At 38.0% G+C, this 21,878-nt stretch overlaps 1 protein-coding gene across 2 annotated transcripts in view; it reads right to left on the bottom strand.

The window, feature by feature from the left end:
• LOC140587400 (gap junction gamma-1 protein-like) overlaps positions 1-21,781 on the bottom strand; it is a 31,589-nt gene extending 9,808 nt beyond the window's left edge. Inside the window, exon 1 of one of the 2 annotated variants that reach the window (XM_072708655.1) lies at positions 21,744-21,781. The gene's annotated coding sequence lies outside the window, so the exon portion shown is untranslated. Of the gene's footprint in view, positions 1-3,398; positions 3,494-21,743 lie in introns of those variants that run through there. The other variant, XM_072708658.1, reaches the window with a different exon arrangement.
• Positions 21,782-21,878: the final 97 nt, after the last annotated feature.

Below are 21,878 nucleotides of genomic sequence, written 5' to 3'. Positions count from 1 at the left end.
GTCTATTTGTGGATCACATTACATTTGTGACTTCTTACCTATTGATTTGTGGGATTTTTGTCTAGATGGTACTGCTACGGAGCCCCTAAGAGGTCTGGTTGGGAAAATATTTTTTGAAATAGTTTTGCAGTCTCACTACATTTGCCCACTATTTGCTGCAACATGATGGCATGGATAAACCCAAATAATACAGACATGTCCTGTAAAGTGTGCTCAAAGCATTAAACCCAAATAATACAGACATGTCCTGTAAAGTGTGCTCAAAGCATTAAACTATGGGGGACAATGGACACCATGTAACTTGAATATGTGTTGTATACATATTCATTCATAATCACATTGTGTCCATTCACTGCCAATGACTAAGCAAGTCAGCTGGGCTATTGAATGCGAAGTCCACACATACTGTACAAAAACTGAATTTTTTTTCTAAACACTGAAAGATATTACAGTCGGAAACCTGCATATAAGGCTAACTTTACCAGGGTTTTGGAGTTAAGGCAGGGCTTGTCCTTTGAAAAATGCAGGCGCACACAAATTTCTGCACCTAAAAAGTGCTAGGTGCACAATTTTACCTTTTTTGTGCGCCTAAAATGTGGTTGGACTTTGGTGCAATGGGTCAAAATGTACTTGTATTTGTACATATTTCTGTTTTTTGTAGTCCTAGTGTTAGTTGAGAATTTTGTCCTAGTTTTAATGCTTTAACATATTTTGTAGAAACCCATTTAAAGTGAATCACTTTTTATTGGTGAATAAAATTTGCAATTCAGAATTCAGTCTTTTTTGCATCAATACTTTGGAGATTGTCCTCAATTTGCATAACACTTGCTGCAGAAGGCTCAGAGGGGAAGAGCACCATAATATTAAGATTATATGGGCCAAAACTTAGAGATGGCATCCAATAATTTGTATGAGCCAAATTCTGTTTCTCCACTGAAATTGCATTTGTTATCCAGTGTCTTCTCTGAAAATTTCATTCTTGGATGAAGAACACATCAGCAGTCGATCCCAGCAGCAGCCAATCCTTAACATGTATACAGCTAATACTAACTAGTTATGAAGATGTCATCTCTTAAGTGCTTGAGTAGGTTGCCTTCCAGGATAGAATCTGCAACTAGACCACAGGGTGAGTAATGACAGTAGCCAAGGATATTGCTGTTGGACTAGGACTAGGAGTGGGGATAGCTCAATATTAAAAGTTGGACAATAGGGTTGGGTCGATAGACGATGCCATCGTCCATTGCCGATGGCCGATAGACATCACGATGCTGAACCGACATCACGATCCTCCGCCCCACCCCCGCCGCAGCAGCAACCAGCTCACGAAAAACACACACATAATCACACTATATAGCCAAATTAAATGCATGCTTTCAATTTCCGCATCTTTACTTATTTTATTATTATTATTATTATTATGAGGAAATAATAATAAGGAAGTTGTTATAGCAATCACAATACAAATTACAGTGAACTCCAAACGAATTACACGAACTAGTTCGTTTACATTAATAAATGAGGCATACAGAAACAGCAGAAAAAAACCCAAAATAATTTTAATTAATTAAATTAGATTAAACAAACACCAAATATGCCTTTTTCATGGTTTTACCATAACGAATCTTTTGCGCGGATAACTTGACCGCAAATCCTACACACCACTTCAGACGTATCTCGTGGCTGTCCTGTTTCATTCGGTCTAAAGCCAAAGTATTGCCAGAAAGGTGAATTTGCACCTTTTTTACGAACCAAGTTTGTCAACGCCTATTCATGCCAGAGTCCCGCGGAAAAAGTGATTGACAGGTGGTAATTTGTGTGTAACATCTTTATTTATTTATGGTTTGGTTATGGGTAAAACAAAGACCATGCGGGTCAGGTAGTGGAAACGGTAGGCTAAAATTAATTAATTCGTTATGAATTAATTATTTAACAACAACCATCCCTCCCCTCCCCAAAAATGTTGCATTCTGACACGGATGACCCTTGCTATCCATGCTTTTTTTCGACGCCATTGTTGTCATGAATAATTCCGTGGAGCGTCGAGTGGTCACGTGACAAATTATGAGGCATGTACAATTTAATTCTTTTTTATTGATAGGCGCGCATTTCTTTGTGCAGCTCTTCACCGTTTTAGGCGCGTGATGGCGTGCACGCGCAATTAAGCACCTAAAAGGACAAGCCCTGTTTAAACTGGAACCCGCTTTCTGGAATATTTCAGTATAGATCTGCATATCCTCACATACATCAGTGTTACTCAAACTTTCAGACCAAGGACCACTTTCTCAAAAAAAAAAAAAAATCAGGGACCACATCCAACCACCCCCGACCCACGCCAAAAAAAAAAAAAAGGAAAAAAAAAAAGCATAAATGTTTTGAACCTTTTATTGTACAAAACATCTAACGATGGTTAACCAATGGTTTGGAATGTTTTTTTTTTCTTTTTCAATTTTATTTAAAGTTTCCTGTTCGAAATATTGTTTGCCATTATTTTCGCAGACGGTTTAACTAAAGTCTCGCCTATTGTGTAAGGTTTTCCAGTTTTTGCGATCAATTGAGAGACCTTGAAGGAGGCTTCTGTAGCCTTTGCATTTACTCCAGGGACAAAGTACTGGGCGGCGTCCTTTTGCATGTGAAACTTTAGTTCCTCGCATTTCCTCTCAAAAATGCCAAGGGTTTGCTAATGTAATCTTTGTGCTTTGTGTCTAAGTGCCGCTTAAGTTTAGCTGGTTTCATTGCCTTGTTGGCCAAGATATCGTAGCACAGGACACCGTGTGGATTCGGATCCTCGGAATCTCCAGTCCAAAAAAATCTGAATTTTAAGTATTTATCATGGTATTTCCTTTTAACTTTTGTAGATGATTTCCCAGCATGTTGAATTTTTTTTGGTGGAGCTAGGTCTACCTCTTGTTGCGAGCAGTGTTGTGAGTGGGACTCCTCGCTAGCTCCCGACTCCTTTCTATGCACGTCGGTATCTTTATCATTTGCCTTTCTTTTAACTGATCCCGTCTTCAGCCATCTATCCATCCTTGTTTCATACTATCTGTGTATTTTTTTTAGTTAAAGTTCAATGCTTTTACTGCTTTTTGCTTCTTTTCACTTAGCCTACTGACCTGACAGCGGATGTTGTTTAGGAGACGAAATTGGCGGGGTTGATAGGCAACAATTTAGGCACTGCCAATTCAGATTTATTTTTAGCCTACATTTATTTTTATACATTTTTTTAAATAAAATGTATACATTTTTGTTCCGAGAATAAATTCGCTTTACCCTTCAGTCAATGTTAGGTTAGGTATTTTTTTTTAGAGATGATATCACTTCACGGACCACTAGTGGTCCGTGGACCACACTTTGAGTAACACTGACATACATCATCAAATGAGAATACAAGGGAGGCATACCCGAAAGTGGATTCCCAGCAAACAAGGGACAGCCAGAGGATGTCGTCAGGCTGTCTGCAACACGTCCCTTTTTTGTGGTCCTTAGGACCACCATGTTACTATGAAAAATAAAGAAATCCTTCATAAATCCTTGTTATGACAGCTATAATTCCAGAAATAGCATTTTAAAATATATAATTTTAAGTATTTCTTTTTATGAATGTTCCATTACGATATCCAGAGGACACCCTATGAGGACCACATCCGGACCATGACTATGAAAAAAAAAGAAATCTTTCAAAATCAATTTATTATGACAGCCTGCAGGAACAGCATTTAAATATACAAAAATAATTGCCCGGATGGCTGCCAAGTGGCAAGATACAGTGAGGAACATAAGTATTTGAACACTCTGGAATTTTGCAAGTTCTCCCACTTAGAAATCATGGAGGGGTCTGAAATTCATATTGTAGGTGCATTCCCACTGTGAGAGACAGCATTAAAAAAAAAAATCAGGAAATCACATTGTATGATTTTTAAAGAATTTATTTGTATTGCACTGCTGCACATAAGTATTTGAACACCTGGCAATCAGCAAGAATTCTGGCTCTCAAAGACCTGTTACTGCCTTTAAAAAGTCCACCTCTACTCCACTTATTAATCTAAACTAGTAGCACCTGTCTGAGCTCTTTAAAGACACCAGTCCACCCCACAGACAGTCAGACTCCAACTACTACCATGGGCAAGACCAAAGAGCTGTCAAAAGACACCAGAGACAAAATTGTGGACCTCCACAAAGCTGGAAAGGGCTACGGGGCAATTACCAAGCAGCTTGGTGAAAACAGATCACTCGTCATCAGGGGAAGCAGCGGCTTAGAGACCGATGATATAAATGTTGTATAAAATGTCTGTCATATTATATTAAATGATTTCTGAGAAGATTTCATGTAACATTTTTTAGCATTACACGCACTAATCAGACAGGATTTCTAATATTTTTTTTACTATTTGATTCACATATTTAACTTTCAACGTAAGCTAGCTAAGATAACCTGACAGGATTTCTGATGGAATTATATGCAATACTCCGAAACACTAAGAGCAATGAAGCTTAATGTTTTCTGCACTTAGATTTTCAATGGTCATGTACAGTGTGTGTGTGTGTATGTGTATGTGTGTATGTGTGTATGTATGTATATATATATATATATATATATATATATATATATATATATATATATATATATATATATATATATATATATATATATATATATATATATATATATATATATATATAGTTATTTTTATTTTATTTATTTATTTTTTTAAGTAAACACTCGCCAGAGGAAAAACTACCACTAATTTTGCTTTTTAAAACCTGTCTATTTGTAGTGCTATGGAAAAGAAGTGGGATGAAGTTTATAATTTTGTCTCTTCACAAGCATACCCTGAAGGGTATAGTAAGGCACAGAAGCAAAATATGAGGAGATTTGCCTCCAAGTTCATACTGAAAGGTTAGTAATTCTTAAGGGAAAAAAGATTCCGGTATATTATGAATGTATGTATTAAACATTTTTTTAAATTGCAATATAGATGGAGAACTCTGGTTTGGGAAGAGAAAAGTGGTGAAAACCAGAGAGGCAGCAAAGACTGTTCATAGAATTTCATTCATCTCCAATTGGAGGGCACTCGGGCATAAGAAAAACAAGACATGCTATATCTTCAAGGTTTTACTGCTTTGGCATGTCAGTTGACATTGAAAACTGGGTATGTTTAATTGTAGATGACGTAGTTCTTCAAATAATGGTGTAATCTGTGCTGATAGTAATTGTAAATCTCTTACAGATCTTGGAATGTGACAAGTGCCAAAAGGTTGGTAAGCCTTTGGTTGCTGTTCAGACACTAGAATGCATTCAGGTAAATGTCTTTTCATTTCATGCATAAATTTGCCAGTAAATACAGCTTCCATGCAGCTGAATCTTCCCAAGCTTGTCCCTCAGTCATTATGCAAATTTATGTGATTTAATAATGGGTGTTAAGTGGTAATAAATTGAAATCAGTCTGGTGAGTAGTGGCTCATTATTTGTGCCATGTTTAGGTGCCACAGCTGAACTGTGTTTTTTCTGGCCATTCTATAACACAAACCACATCACCTCTGGGCGCTTTGACCATCGTAACAGTGACCACTGTGCGTATTATGTATGTAACATTTAGAATTGCACATATTAAAAAGGATCTTTCTCTTAATAGGTCAGTGATGTCTGGGAGCTTATCGGAATTGATCTAACAGGGCCTTTCCCAAAAACCACTGATGGCTTTCAGTACATTTTGACAGCCACTGACTACTTCTCAAAGTGGGTTGAGGCCTTCCCCTTAAAAACAAAAACAGCATCAGAAATTTCAAGACGGTTGTGTTCAATTATATACAGACATGGCTGTCCCAAAAGAATTCTTTCCGACCAGGGAAGAGAATTCGTTAATGAAGTAGGTACCGTTAAATATACAACAACCAGCAATTTAAGGTTTTGTGATTACTCTGCAGTCTCAAATTTTGTTTCTTCATTCTTCAAGATCAACCATTCCCTTTGTGAACTGCTGTGCATTAAAAGGAGTGTAACAGCAGCCTACCACCCACAAACTAATGGCCTTGATGAAAAGACCAATGACAAAACGGTAATGCTTAATGTTATTTTGCCTAGATTTTTATATTTCATAAAAATGTGATTATAATGATAATATTTTTATTTTAGAGCCCTCAAGAAACTCGTCAACAATCAGCAGAATGACTGGGATACCTATCTGGATGCCACACTGTTCTCCTTGAGATAGAAGATGCACACAACCACAAAACACTCTCCCTTTCTTTTAATGTATGGCAGAGAGGCGGCATTCCCTTCAGAGGTTCCTGCTGACATGCCGGTGAGTCCTTCCATATTTTATCACTTGCTATTTTAGAAGACACCTTTTAATCCTAACTTGGATATTTCACTGTAATATGTCAAAAATATTACTGTTCATTTACATTTTGATGGCATTCCATTCCTAATTATTTGAAATTCTAGCTTTCCACTATCATTCTCCCTGGAGAGTCTGTTTATACAGACTTTGTAAAAGCCAAAGACAAGAAAATGAAGGCTTTTAAACAGACGACAGAACAAAATATTAAAAAGTCACAGGATAAACAGAAAGAAGCATATGCCAAAAGGGTTCAGAAGAAGTACCAACATGTCATGTATGGTGTCGGTGATGAGGTTCTCCTGCTGAATATGAGGAAGTGTGGAAGAAAAGGAGGGAGAATTGAGCCAGATTTCTCCGGACCATATGTAATTGAAACTTTGTGTGGCAAATTGGTTACATTAAAAAACCAAGAAGGGTCTACGTTAAAAACAAAATACAACATAAGTCACCTTAAGCCATACAGAAGAAGCACGGACAAAGATAGTTCAACAAGTCTGCCAGCTAAAAGTAATAAAAGTTTTAGCACGCCTCATGCCCAGTACACTGTGAGTCCCCAACCTTTGGCCGAAGAGAATGATCAACAGCCTCAAGACAGTACAACCCCAAGAAGACCATCCGTTATTGCATATGCCACAAAATATTAAGAACATATAGAAGATTCAAAAGAGGTAACAACAGCCACAGAAGTTGTAGAGCCTGTACTGGAAATGCCGTCCAGTCAAGAGAGAAGCTGTGAAGAACAAGGTTGCATATTCAGATTTCTACTTCTGACCTGTTGGTCACTTGTAACAACCTTGGCCTACTCTGCCAATTCGTTCTTTACATAAAGGTGGATTGGCAAGTTTGTTACACACCTGCTGTACAAACCTATTGGTCACAAGTTAGCAACAGGGGCTGGAGAAATTAGAATAAATCACAACCTGTTTTTCAGTATCTAAAGCTTGGACATAAAAGGATGACTTCTGCTCACAATGCACGGCCAGCTGTGATATTCAGTATACTTGTTATATGTAGGATAATATTTAATATTTTTATTGAATGGTACCATGCATGTCCTAGGGGTGGGTGATATACCGGTGGACACGACTAACCGGTAGAAATTTGTCAACCGATAGAGATTTTGGTCTATCGTCTTAATCGCGATTGAGATCACATGACGTTGCACGTTAGGTAACCACGCAATACACGTTCACTTCGACAATGGAAGAAGACGGTGCAGTGGTGAGTTTGCTTATATGTGACAAAACCAACAACAAGGAGATTGTAAAGAAAAAAGGTGCATCGTCTGTGGTGTGGAATTGGTTTGGGTATAGGAAAAGTGATACAAATGAGATGAACGTGATTTGCAAGGTATGCAAGAGCACTGTTTTAGCAAGCGGTGGAAACACGTCAAACCTTTTCTATCATCTCAAATCCAAGCATCCAAACGAATATGGCCAAAGTCAAAAAATGCAGTACAGTTAGTGCTGCACGATTAATCATATCGCAATCGTGATGTCAGCCTATGCGATTACATTACAGCAAATGTTGCGATTATATTAAATAAACAAATGCATTCGTGGACGTAACAAGACATTCATTCTAAGAGCTGTATGGCCATTTTTATGCCAAAAATATCAAATAACCAGTCAGTCTCGTGTAGCGCATGTGCTTGTGGTCACGTGACTTCCCGCAGCAAAGTGTGGAAACGGGAGAAAATGGATACAGAACAGACAGACACTGAACTTGTGCCCAGAAAAAATGTTACCTGTGTTATTTGGCGATATTTTGGTTTCAGGATATCGGACACTGAGCAGAAAGAAGTACTGTGCAAAATTTGCAAAACTAAACTTGGTACATCGCGTGGCAACACAAATTTATATCAGCACCTGAAGCAACACAGAGAAAAGTATGATGAATGCATGGCGGTAAAAGCCAAGAGTAGTAAAGAGACTGAACAAAACAAAGCACAACCCAGTGTGAGCAGAACAAAACACCACATTATTACAGATGTGTTTGCAAGTCTCACGCCATACGAAAAGACGTCGCAAAGATAAAGAAATCACTGACTCCATCACGCACTGCTTGGCAAAAGACATGATGCCCATATACACTGTTAGCAAAGAGGGATTTCAAAAAATGATTCGCACACTGGACAAGAGATACCAGTTGCCCTCACGAAACTACTTCTCTCAAGTCGCAATACCTGAGCTTTACAGTAAGTGCCGTAGCGAGGTTCAACTTGAAATAACTGCAGTGAAATTCTTTTCAACCACTACGGATCTTTGGTCAAGCAGGACGACCAAGTCATATATTAGCCTAACTGTCCACTTTGTCTATGATGACTGGGTGTTTGTCATAATTTTGTTACTGTTTTATGCTACTATCAATATGGAACTGAGCATGTTGTCAGAGTGTGAATCTGTGAATATTAAATGTTTTGCATTGTCACTTTAGTAAGTTTGTCTTTTTATCATTTCAGAAAATGCTCTGAAAGATCATGCACAATGGATTACCAGGGCTACTTGGATTTGCAGAAAGATTGTGGGCCACTTCTCCCATAGTTGGAAGAAGAGAGTGGCCTTGAAAGAAGCCCAAAGAGAACTCAACCTTCCAGAGCATTCCATGGTGACAGACTGCTCAACATGATGGGGTTCCACTCAGAAGATGAGTCCTGGAGCAGCAAAATGCCTTGTCCAAGGTTTTATCTGCAGACCGTAAAGTTTGACACCTACTGCCCTCATGGCAAGATCTGGAGATCCTGGAATCTGTGAACAAGGCACTTAGCCCACTCCAGGACTTCACGGATGCCCTGTCGGGTGAACGTTATGTGAGCATATCTTGTGTGCGATTGGGGTGTCGACTTACAGGTAGGAAAATCCATTCACGTGTGTTGTTCGGGACCGGAATTTAGGTGACGACTAAGGGAATTTTACGACTTACAAGCAGCGATTTACACAAGAAATTTTAAAGGAAACATCATTAGGAAAAATCGGGACTTTTGCTTGAGCGTCGACTTGTGCACATTGACGAGTTACAAGCCGGCGACTTAGACCAGTTTTACTGTATTGTGATATATATCGTTATCGAGGTAGAAAATTGCTTCTACCGTGATAGAAGATTTTGGTTATATTGCCCACCCCTAGCATGTCCTATGGTTCACGCTCAAGTTACCTTATGGTATTCCTTCATCTAAAGTTATACATCCGCACACGTTAAATAACCAAGCCAAAAATATAATATTGAACATTTATGATCACCCCCTGTTTAGCTTGTATCAACTCAACTCAACTTCCTTATTTATTCTTTCAGCAGCATTTCCCTATTCCTTTAAGGCCTTTTTAAGCATCAGAATTAGGGAACACTGTTGTACACTCTGATTATTTTACATTGGCCCTGCTCAGTTTTACGTTGGCCCTGCTCAGTTTTGTGTTGGCCCATTTGAGTTGTTTTATGTTACAGTGTTTAGAAGACACTGATTTTCCCATAATCATTTAGTGATCATGCTCTGGGCTTCAAAAGACCATGGGCAGGTCGAAGCAGTTGTGGGACCTTATAAGCTGTATGACCACTCTTTTCGCACGCTGCAAGGGACTGAGTGGCTGGCAGATGAAGTAAGAAAGAAAAAATTACTTGCGTTGTTGTGTTTAAAGTCAGGTTTTATACAGGCTTTAAAAGTAAAAATTTGGTTTTCCAAGCCTGTATTTGTTCCAATACCGAAATTTATGTCAAAGAGGAAGCATACGTGGGCAAATGTTTGTTTGACAATAACTGAGTATGTGATGGTATGCATCAGTCTTGGTTAGCCATAACTGTTACTTCTGCAAGTGCATAAGGATTGTTGTTGCATTGTTGACTAGACATTGCTAATAGTAATGCTCATTTAAGGTCTGCCATGAGACCAGAAAGCTACGGCTAGTGGAACTTAGCACTCTACATATGTAAGGAGTACCTTTACAAAAGTTTATAAAAAGCAAGTGGCACATTTTGAAAGACTTTCTAAATTTAAATTTTTGCTATATTGCTTAAAATATTTCTCAATGTCAGTGAAACAGCAATGTGTAGTTATGATTTGTTAATATTAAAATTTGAATTTTAAAGAAATTAAACTTTTTAAGTGAAATTGTGGAAAATTTAATAAGGGTCCTGAGAAGTGATGGAAAAGTTATGCGATACCATTCATTACAAACCACGAACCATGTAATGACTAAACTTGTTTAACATTTTCCATTTATAGGTCATTGATGCATTCATCCACCATCTCATTAAAAAACAACAGGCAAGTTATAATTGTTGATGTACTAATGCTTCTACAAATTGCAAGCATGCTTCTTTGCATACTTACTTTTGTGTTAACTTTTAACAGAAACCAGTATACCACCTGTGTGCAGCTGTGTCAACTTCATTATTTTCTGGAAAGTTCTGATGCCTCTTGAAGGTATTCAAGTAATCCAAAAGTTAAGTGGTTGCATAACAGAGCTATCACTAACTTGCCACACAACGCATCCCACAGATGAAGTTTCCCATAGAAGACACCTGGCTGTGTCCTGTGAATTTTGGAGCACACTGGATTCCTTTTGTAAGGGTGTAATACCAAGTATGGTGTCAAAGATTTTGTGTTATCTTGTACATTTGTAAAATTGAGTTACGAACGGGTCCAAAGGGTAGGATGATCGGACTGATAGGACAGTAGAGGAATAATGGCAGAGAACCGGTGGCCAGGGCAGTAGAAAGTCAGACAGAATTAGACTGCCATAACAGGATGGAGATTGAGTGTAGGTCTAACGGGATAGGAGGTGTAGGACAGAGCAGGACTGGTCTCAGTAGTAGGCAGAAATTAGGATGGAGATGCTTTTAGTGCAGGTGTAACAGGTCAGTCGATGTCTTCGCTATGCGCTAGTGAAGGGGGCCGAAGGAGCCGAGAACACAGATCTCCCTACCTGTCTCCAGCAGAGGCTCGTTCTGCTGATCAGCTGGCCGGTGAGTGACACAATGCACTAAACTTCCGGCTGGCTGACAGAGGAGACAGCCACTGCAGCAGACAGAGGCATCACATTACTTTGGATGGGGGCGGTGGTCGAGATTTTCGGCAAGCTGGATCTGCCCATCCATGTGAACACCCGCAATCTGCGGCCGCCAATCAATTGCCGCGATTGTACACGCACATCGGTCGGTGGCAAAATCGGCCACGGATCGCTGGGTATTTGGGGGCCTTAACTCTTGCTGATAATTAGGTAAATGTTTTTTGCAGGACTAGAGACACTTGTATAAGTGAAGGGAATAAACTTAAACTTTAAACCTGACTATGGGATTCAAACATGATTCATGATTTCCCTTGAAGTGCCCCTCCCCGCTGCCTCCTCCGTCAGCCTTCCACTGCCCTATCTTCATAAGATAAGAACACTAAGGAAAAAGCAGCAGCTTCTGCCTCTCTCTGCTATAAGAGCTTAGAAGAACTTGGTGGAACAGCTTCTTGCATTTGCATTCAACTGTAAGTGTTCATATTTATTTTAAAACTGCATGGCTCCTTGTCTGTATGAGGGAAGGCTGTGTGCACGTGTCTGGACAAAACAACTTGGCTCCTTGTCTGTATGAGGGAAGGCTGTGTGCACATGTGTCTGGATAAAACTACATGGCTGCTATCTGTAGGTTTGTTAGTGTGCAGGAATGTATAAAAGTTAGTGCAGATTGTTTATATGCTTCTGATTACTAGTATGTGCATAGGACAAATCGTATCTAGGTTTAATGCTGGGCTAGATAGCTTATTTGTATGTATAAAGCCATGTTGTATGTATGTTTGCTTAGAACAAGACTTTTTATATTTAAAATTGAAGCATATGCCAGTTAGTATAAAATATTTTATATTTTAGTGAAGGAGGCATCCTATTAAGAATGGCAAAAAGACTGTCAACAACGACAAACACAACAAAGTCTGCTGTTTATGAGCACTTTGCATTATCAAGAGATGGGAAACATTATGTGTGCCAATGTATTCAAAATGATGATGATGGTGAAAAACAATGTGATGCAAAAATTAGCAGTTTCAGTGGGCCTGATAAAAATGCACCTACAAGAGCATCAAATTTGAAAAGACACTTACAGCGTTTTCATCCCAAAGTATTAGAAGCTGTGAATGAGAAAGATAGCAATGAAAACATTGCATCTAGTTCCGTGCCAAAAAACGTTCAGAAATCTACTGGAACCCAATCACAAAGAAGAAAATTCTTCACATCTGACAAAGTTACCATAACAATGACACCAGAAAAATTCAAAACCCACATCATTGAAATGGTAGTAAAGAATAGGCTACCACTATCCTTCTTTTCTCAGCCAGCCTTTTTAGGCCTAAATGGAGAAATGGCTAAAAAACTTGGTGTTTCTCTGGAAAGAGAAAATATAAGGAAACATAATTTAGGAGGCCAAATGTAAAAAGGAAGAACTACGGAAAGTTCTGAAAGGACGTTTTCTCTTCATTAAAATGGATGCATGCACACGTCACAGGGTCAATTATTTTGGTATTAATGTGAGATTTGTGGATGAAAATAACAAAACAATAACACAGACCTTGGGATTAAAGGACACCCAGGCACATCACTCAAGTGCAGGGCTAGACATAAGCCGCGGCACCGCGGCCAATGACCGTCGTGCCTTTCAAAATTGGCCGCACGCCTCCTCAAAATTGAAGTACCTTACGGCCAAGATTGGCCTGCCTTTAATGTTTGTCTGGCCGTATGCCCCCTTTTTACCGAAAGTAACGTTCATTACACAAAAGACTTGCGCACGACACGGTCCACTTTACCTCGTCAACAATCGATGCATCTGTACTGAACCCGAACCCAACCTTCGATACGAGAAACGAGGTCGACCCGCACATCTCGTAATTCCCAACTACTGAATGAACCGCAATGAATTCTGGACTAATACGATCATGTGTTCGTCGCATGATTGGCTGGTACGGTATGTATCGTCCAGCCTACTATGGAGCCACAGCAATGACAATGGTGCATCATCGGGGTTTACGTTTTTGATTGGAAAAGCCATCCGACGGTTTCCGAATAACAGATAGGTGTCCTCTTCGGTAATCATCGTGTAGTTGTCGTCTGCTGCTTATGCTGTCACCATGCCTCGCAAAGATCGAGAACGTAAAAGAAAGCAAGCTGAACTCGCGGCTACTGCCGCAAAATGTTGCAAATTATCTACTTTGTTCAGGTAAGTGTCAGATGGTGTTGTAAAAAAACATTTGCCGAGGCAGAGCAGATTTGACTCAGAGAAGTACCAAGCTCTGCTGGGAGGATATAGGACTGGTAGCGTGCAGTGTGCAAAAAACGAACGTCAAGTCAATTGTCATGTACACTAAAAGAATACGGGTGTTCTAAGCAAACAAATACAAAAATATTGACGGCTCCTTTATTGTTGGATTTTGTTTTTTGAAATAAAGCTATATATCTATATCTATCTATATCTATCTATATATATATCTATATATATATCTATATATATATCTATATATATATCTATATATATATCTATATATATATCTATATAGATATAGATATAGATATATATATATATATATATATATATTCATTCTGTCTCAAATCGAAGGTCGTATTGCGTAGGTTGTCTAAACTTGGTAATTACAGTAATTTGTAATTAGTGACTCGATCAGTATTGGCCCAATGCCTTTTTGGAAAGTTTCTGCTTTTTTGAAAATAAAAAAATGCATCCTTTATGGAAATAAAATTCCTCCACAAGGCCCGAGGTGTCCTATGAAATTTAAATAAATGAAAAAAACATTTTTACTCCAGATTTTGGCCTTGTGCCCAGGCTTAATGGCCTTGTGCCCTAGAAAAAATATGAATAGCCAAGGCCAAAGTGGCTGTGCCCTCCTAAATCCTTATGTCTAGCCCTGCAAGTGACTATCTTCAGAAGTTAGTGGAGGGTGTTCTAGAAGATTTTGAAATTAAAAAGGAACAGATTCTTTGTTTTGTGACAGATAATGCTTCTAATATGTTGAGCACAATTGAGAAGATGAACAAAGATGAAGAAAGTGGCACAGAGTTATTAGAGTTAGAGGAAGACTGCTCTGAAAGTATTGGAAAAAATGAAGAGAATACTGACATTGCGGATAACATTGTTGAAGAAGCATTGAAGCTTGCTACTATTCACCATATGAGATGTGCTGTTCATACTCTGCAGCTTGCTATAAGGGATGGACTAAAAGATTGCCATGCAGCTACATTGATTGGGAAATTAAGGCAAGTAGCTATTTCAGCCAGGGCACCAAAAACGGATGCAATTTTGAAGAGACGTGCAGGAAAAGGAGCCATTTTGGATCAGACAACACGCTGGGGAAGCACTTATTTGATGGTGAAGCGTTTGCTTGAACTTAAAGACTTCCTAGAAGAATTGGATAATGAGAATGTTGCTTTAACTGAAAGCCAGTGGGCACAAATAAAAGAGCTGGAAAACCTTCTTTCGCACCCCTTTACCGTCACCAAGAGGTTGCAATGTGACGATCTAACCCCCGGTAAATTCTTCTTGGAATGGAAGAGCCTGCTGTATCACCTGAACAAAAGTGGAGGGTTAATAGCTGATGGCATTGCATCTTCAATGATGAAAAGAGAGAGTCTTTTGCTGGACAACGAAATCTTGTTAGCAGCTATTTATGTCGACCCAATGAGCCGAATTTTGTTGAACAGTGACCAGACTGCTACAGCGAAAAAGGCACTCTACGATTTAGCAGTTCGCATGAGGGGATTACTACCTGAAATACCTCCACAGGAGGAAGTTCAAAGCACTAGTGGTACTGGTAACTCAGGATCATCCTCTTCAAATGAAGAGTTAGACTTTGATTCATTCTGGACAAAATGGAAGGAAAAGGAAAGCGACGTCGCATAAGCAATAAAGAACCAGTCAATGTCCAAATAAAGAAATTCCGGCAGGAGTTTTTTAAAGAACTAAAGGAAGTTGAAAAGTATAATCGCTCATCAAAACTTAGTGTTGAAGAAGCCATCCTTGTGTATCCAGAGATCATTGGTGATGTGGCTAGAATTCTAACGGCAATGCCACCCACCCAATTCAGTGTTGAAAGATTATTTTCAGCTCTGAAAATAATCAAATCAGATTTAAGAGCCTCTATGAAAGAGGATCTGGCTGAAGCAATTCTGTTTCTTAGAACTCTACACTGATTTTACATTGCATTTAAAGGGAACCCGAGGTCAGAGGAATATGGAGGCTGCCATATTTATTTCCTTTCCTTTAACTATAACTGTATTCCAAGTTTAATATAGGTTTTCCAGATATTGTTTTTAGTTCATATAGTTAAGCTTTTTTTTTTTGTTTTAAAAGTTAAAACTACCAAAGAATGTGGTTTGTATTTTTGAACCAATACATTTCCTGTTCCTGATTTTTATGCCTACTATTACTATCCAGACACTTGTTTAAAAAAATAAAATAAACAAAACCTTGTTTTCATTGTGTTTGTCTTTAATCTGGCATTATAGTAGAGTGTTGGCTTCCTAGCCAGTAGTTCTGTGGTGAAATGACATGTATGTTGCCTTCCTTTCCTTCAATGGATGTAGAAAATACATTAGCATAGTATATACATACAGAGGAGTCGGAGAGTCGGAGTCGGAAGATTTAGAAACTGAGGAGTCTGAGTCGGAGTCGGAGCATTTATCTACCGACTCCACAGCCCTGGTTTGTAGCCTAGTCTGTGGTCAGTTGTATACTGTGTTACATTGTCAATAAGGCAATAGAATTGCAGTAAAAACTATATTGTGCAGTAATATAGTAACACAGTATATAACTTTGCACCTCACATATTTTAATATAGATTCCAAATCATGTTCTTTTAACCCAATTTTAAATGTTGTGAACTATAATTTGATGAACTGTAGTTGGATATTTCAGTTCATTTTGAATAGATTATTTCAAATGGTATGCTCCTAGGTAGAGATCGACCGATATATCGATTTACCGATATTTTTCCCGATAGTCGGAGTCACGAATGCTAAGATAAACCGATCATGTCAGCCTGTTCCAATAAAGACGTAACTTGCCTGAATTAAATAGAGCCACTAACGAGCGTCTATATGCTCATCATTCGTCTCCTGAAGTCGCTTCCATTTTGCTGTTCACTCACCGGGTTGATGCTCATGAAATGCTCCAGCACAGCCACCGCATATAACTTTTAACAAGATTCACTAAAACACCCCGAATTATATTAACATTTACTATATATAACCATCATTCCACTAATAAACATCTTCTAAATAAATATAACTAAGAAATTGAATGCGCTTTGTCAGCACGCATTTCATAATCTAGAACGACAAAAACGTTTTTTTTTTGTGGTATAACATATCAGAAAAGCAATTAAAAAACTGTTTTGTTTGTTATATTTCAATATTTCAGAATATTATTCAGTAAATTAACATTATCCAGCAAATTATTCTTCACTCTTTAGCCTATAAACAGCTTTATAAACCTAATAAAGCTGTAGTTTAAAATGAAGTTACATTTCTGCAAAGTTGATATGACTCCTGTGCTTGAAAACAGACATTCTATATTTATTTTGCTTACTGGTAATGTTAGTGTTGCTGCTCATGCTTTTCTCTGTAGACTCTGTTTTCTACACTACAACCTCGTTCTGCTCAACTGGGAGTATTAAGCTGCATTAAAACAGCAACGAAATTTTTTTTCAGGTGGCTAAGAATGTTACATGTTTTTTTTTTTTTTACTCATTGAAGATTTTATTTTTGAACAAAAACACTTTAGTAACAGTGCACTTCTTGTATTTTTTGCACTTTCAGACCCCTCTTATTGGTGTATAAATAAGAGTTTTGATTTGTATGCAAGGAGGAAGTGATTGTTATAAATAAAACAGTTTGTTCAGTTCAGTGCAGTGGTGTTGTAATCATTGTGTCAAAAACAGAAGTATAATAGTAAATAAATATCGGTTCTGAATATCGGTTATCGGGCACATAAACATGTAAATAATTGGTATCAGTATCGGAAATAAAAAATCAATATCGGTCGATCACTACTCCTAGGAAATGTAGACGATTACTGTGTGGTTTGTGCCATGTTGGAAGGGAACGCTGACAAAAGCAGTTGAAATGGTAATAACATATTCCCATACAAATTATTCCGTTTCTACTTTAACACCTCAACTTGTAAAAGAAACATTTCCAAACAGTATAGCATTGACTGAATTTACAAAAGGAACTCCTGGAAATATACCTGATACTTGTAATGAAAATATTTTAACGGAGCAAAAGGTTAACACACTTTATTATGCACTAGGGCTGGACAATAATTCGATATCAATATATATCGCGATAGAATTTTTTTCGATAACGGTGATACGATTTTTAAACACATTTCCGATATTTCGATATACATTTGAATATTATATATATTCACCGGCTTTTAAAAATGTATCACAAGTGCTAAACAGCGCGTATTCAAATCGCATTCGCATGGTAATTTGCTGAACAACGCAGCTGTGAAACGTGATCCAGGTAAAACTTTTTTAGACAGCATAAATAATATTGAAGCATTTGTTTTTAAGCAGACTGTTAAAAGCAAAAGCAACAAAGCATTTTAGACTTTGTAAAGAAACCATAGTAACCACGTGTATGATACTTTTCAGAGCTGTGTCAGAGCGAAATGACTCGTGAATTTAATTTTGACACTGGTTAGCTTTTTGTAAAAACGAACTACAGTACACCCCGCAGGTTTTTTGTGATTTTGTTTGCGATCTTTGTGTTTTCAATGTTGGAGAATATAATTAAAGGTTTGTATCAAGAAACGACGGTGGTTTTTATTGTATACTGGTAAATCTCTGCTGTTAGTTGGTGGTATGCCTTTTGTTAGCCAACATGTATGTCGGGGCGGCTCTACGCTGGGGCAACGCCCCCTTAAGCAAACGTCCTGCCCCCTTAAATCAAACTTTTAGAAGTTGAGGAAGAAAATAATAATTACCCACAAACTGAATATGGACAAGATTTACTACAGTAGCTGAAAAATCCACTGAAAAAGGCACAAACGAGATGATAAGTTTCACTTCTTGTTCGTTCTTTCCCTCTGCGTTCTGTTTGTGCGCGGGCTCACGCAGCACTCGGCAGATCCCCCACTCACCCTCCCCCCAGCTAAACATCCAATCACTGTTAGTATGCAAATGAGCCAGTTTCTCAGTAGGCAGGGCAAAGCGAAATGAGCTGCGTGATTGCGGAAGGTTTAGAGGAAACAGCAATCTCTCTCGTCAAAATCATAGCAACTAGTGAGATCATGGTTCGAATTATTTTTGTCTATTTGGGGGGGTCTTGATCGGGGGGTACTGTACCCCCCAGTACCCCCCGATGAAGACCCCCCCCAAATAGACAAAAATAGCAGTTTGGGGGGGGGGGGGTATTAACATTTTTTTTTTTAAGAAAGATAACCTCACCTTGTAGGAAAATTTTATGTAAAATGATTTTAGACACCCCTAGTGTGGATCGTACCATTTGAACCACCTTGGCGCTAGAAGCAGCTTAGCCAGTCGGTTACGTCATTCATTCTCATTGAGCGACTTGTTCGTTGTGATTTCAAGATTCTTTATTCGTCACATACATAGTTATAACAAGTACAACATGTAGTGAAATGAACCCTGACCGATCCTATTTTTCAGTTTTATATTTCAAGACTCGGTGAATTGATTTTTTCTTTTTCATAACTTAGCCTACCCTTTTTAGTTTTGGTAATATTGGCAATAGTGAAAAGTGTTTTGTTGGGTTCAAATATGTTTGATATAGGCCATCCAATTAAGGTAAATGTCTTGTTTTTAATCTGATGAGGAATATTTTATTTTATTTTTTGTTTTACTTTTCAGTTTTCCCCCTGAGGGATTGCCACCTTACTGTGGTCAGGGGCTTTGCATGCCTCAGTGACCCTAAGAGCTACACCAGCAGAAGCTTAGCCTTCAGGTGGGACACCCAAGTTGGACAGGTCTTAGGGCAGAGGCCTGACAAAGTGCAATCCAATTACATGACAAAAACAGTTATCCAGAGCACCACCCCACCCCTTTCCCGCCTTTGTCGCCACCATGTGCCCCCTTCACATTTCTGTGTGCCCCCTCATATATGCATGTCTAGAACCGGCCCCGATGTATGTACATATTTATAGCATGCCGATCGCGTCAAACAAATCGCGGCAATGCCAAAAACCCGTGCATGTACATTCTCAGTTATTAACGCACATAAATACATTTCAAGCACATGCTAATATATTGCTGCCATATTGGTTTTCGGTTATCTCGATCATCGGTTATCTCGACGCTTTTTGGCAACCCCCTAGGCCGGCGACATAACCGGGTTCGACTGTATATGAATAATCAGCCTGTTCTAGTTTAAATGGAAATATATTATTGTTAATAAGCTGAGTCTGAGAGTTTTATTTGATAGTTTATTTCACATTTCTTGTTCGTAAAGGCTAAATACAAATAAAAAGTGAACCTTTTTTTTTGTACTGTTTTTATTAAAAAAAAAAATTATATAATTTTAATAGGAGGAGCCTGGAGGTATTATAGACTTTGCAAATTCAGTTTGCAGACATCCATTGTGCGTGTCCTCGGCAGTTTTTTCCTGAGGCTTTTTAATATTGTCCATATCGATATCGGAATTATATCGTATCGACCAAAATTAAGAAATATATCGTGATATAAATTTTTGCCATATCGTCCAGTGCTATTATGCACTCATAAAATGCTTGTCCTAACCTCACATATTTTAATATAGATTAAAAATATTACGTTTCTCCAAAGATGTCATAAAGGTTTGTTTCATTGTTTCAGATGACGTATTATTTTAACTGTCTTTTAGGTGCAGTGTGACCTCTGCAGTAGGTGGGCACATTTCAAATGTGCCAAATACGTGAAACACTTTTCCCACTTACGTTTGTGAGAAATGTTTAGAAAAATAAACTTTGTTCAGTTTTTCTTTACACCTGCTTGCTTGTTTATTTAAAACATTCACAGATTTTTATAAAACTGAGGAAGATGGGTTTTTTTTTTTTTTTAAATCACATAAGATGCCCACAATGTGGTTAAAACCAGCAGAAATGCATGGGGCATAGGAAGCTAACAACTACTTCGTCAATGATGATTATTTTATGACATTACATTCTTATCATGGCATTAATTCTCCTTATAAAAACTGCTACCCCACTAAAAACTATAGGTAGTTTTAAGCTGCCAGAAACTGCTAAGTGTAAAATACTGATACCCCCTCTAAAGTACAGGAAAGTTGTTTTGATAGCATAAATCCTTACACAGATGTCCATTCAGGAGTATGGGTAGGAAATTTTGGCAATGTAGCAAAAACTGACAGATGTAACTGAAAATTTCTGCTGCGGTAGGAAATTCTGGCAAGGCAGCAAAAAATGGCAGAACACCGGACAAAAAAAATCTAACCATATCATGAACAAGGTTTAAAATTTTCTACATGAAATGCAGGGAGACTATCAATTAATGGGTATGATTTATTGATGTTTTGTGCTATAGTATAGGCTAAAACCTGCGGTTATCATTAAAAACAGAATGCGGTAATCATAAGACAAACTTTAATTTGTGTACGCCAATGAATATTAACAGGAATGTTAAATCTGCATTTGCATAATTTCAAACTTATGCTGGACTTTTATTTGTAATTGATTGCTCTTTTTTCTCCCACAGTGGTGAAATTGCACCACTTGTATTTTGTAATTGCATTTGTTTCGCTCAATTAGAAAATTGAGCGAAACAATTTTGTATTTCAAATAAATTTAAAATTTTATTTGTATTTCAAATAAAGTTTGAATCCGAACATGTGTAGTTTGAATGGGGGGGGGGGGGCGGCTCAATAATGTTCCTATCTAGAAAAGGGGGGCCCTGCAGAGAAAGTTTGGGAACCACTGCGTTAGCGGAACGTTCCATAAGTGATCTTGGTAACGTTCGCCGAACCGAAAATTGTTTGCTGGGGGGAGAATACTGTGAGATATCATGGCAGAGGCTTCAACAGAAGCAAGCAACACGTACCCCTTGGTTTTCTAGATTTCTTTACGGGTAAATTTTAATCAATATTTCAATGTTACATGTGTGGCACTTAACCTTCAATAGCCTAGCGGTCTTGTTTGCAATCACTGAGAGTGAATGGACACGTACAGCGCAATAATTAACTATTAAAATACATTTAAAAACACAATTGAAAAATTACATAATGTGCATTGTCCCCAATAGTTTAATGCTTAAAACACACTTAACTGGACATGTCTGTATAGTTTAGGTTTATACTTATTAGCCGATTAATTATCTTTTGAACTTTATACGGACAGAGTATAGTTATTAGTAACGGAAAAGTATTGCGAGGGAACTCAAAACTTCCAAAAATATTTTCCTACCCTTACCTCTTAGGCTTAGGGCCTCCGGATACCGCAGATGATCTGTAGAAAATAAAAATCAAAAATACATCACTATCCACAAATATGTATTTTCGTGTTGTGTAAAATCATATCCACAAAAATACAGGAGCAATTTGTACA

The sequence above is a fragment of the Paramormyrops kingsleyae genome, unplaced genomic scaffold (genome assembly GCF_048594095.1).
Source record: "Paramormyrops kingsleyae isolate MSU_618 unplaced genomic scaffold, PKINGS_0.4 ups212, whole genome shotgun sequence".
Taxonomy (NCBI): Eukaryota; Metazoa; Chordata; class Actinopteri; order Osteoglossiformes; family Mormyridae; genus Paramormyrops; species Paramormyrops kingsleyae.
This window is presented reverse-complemented; position numbering and strand designations above follow the sequence as displayed.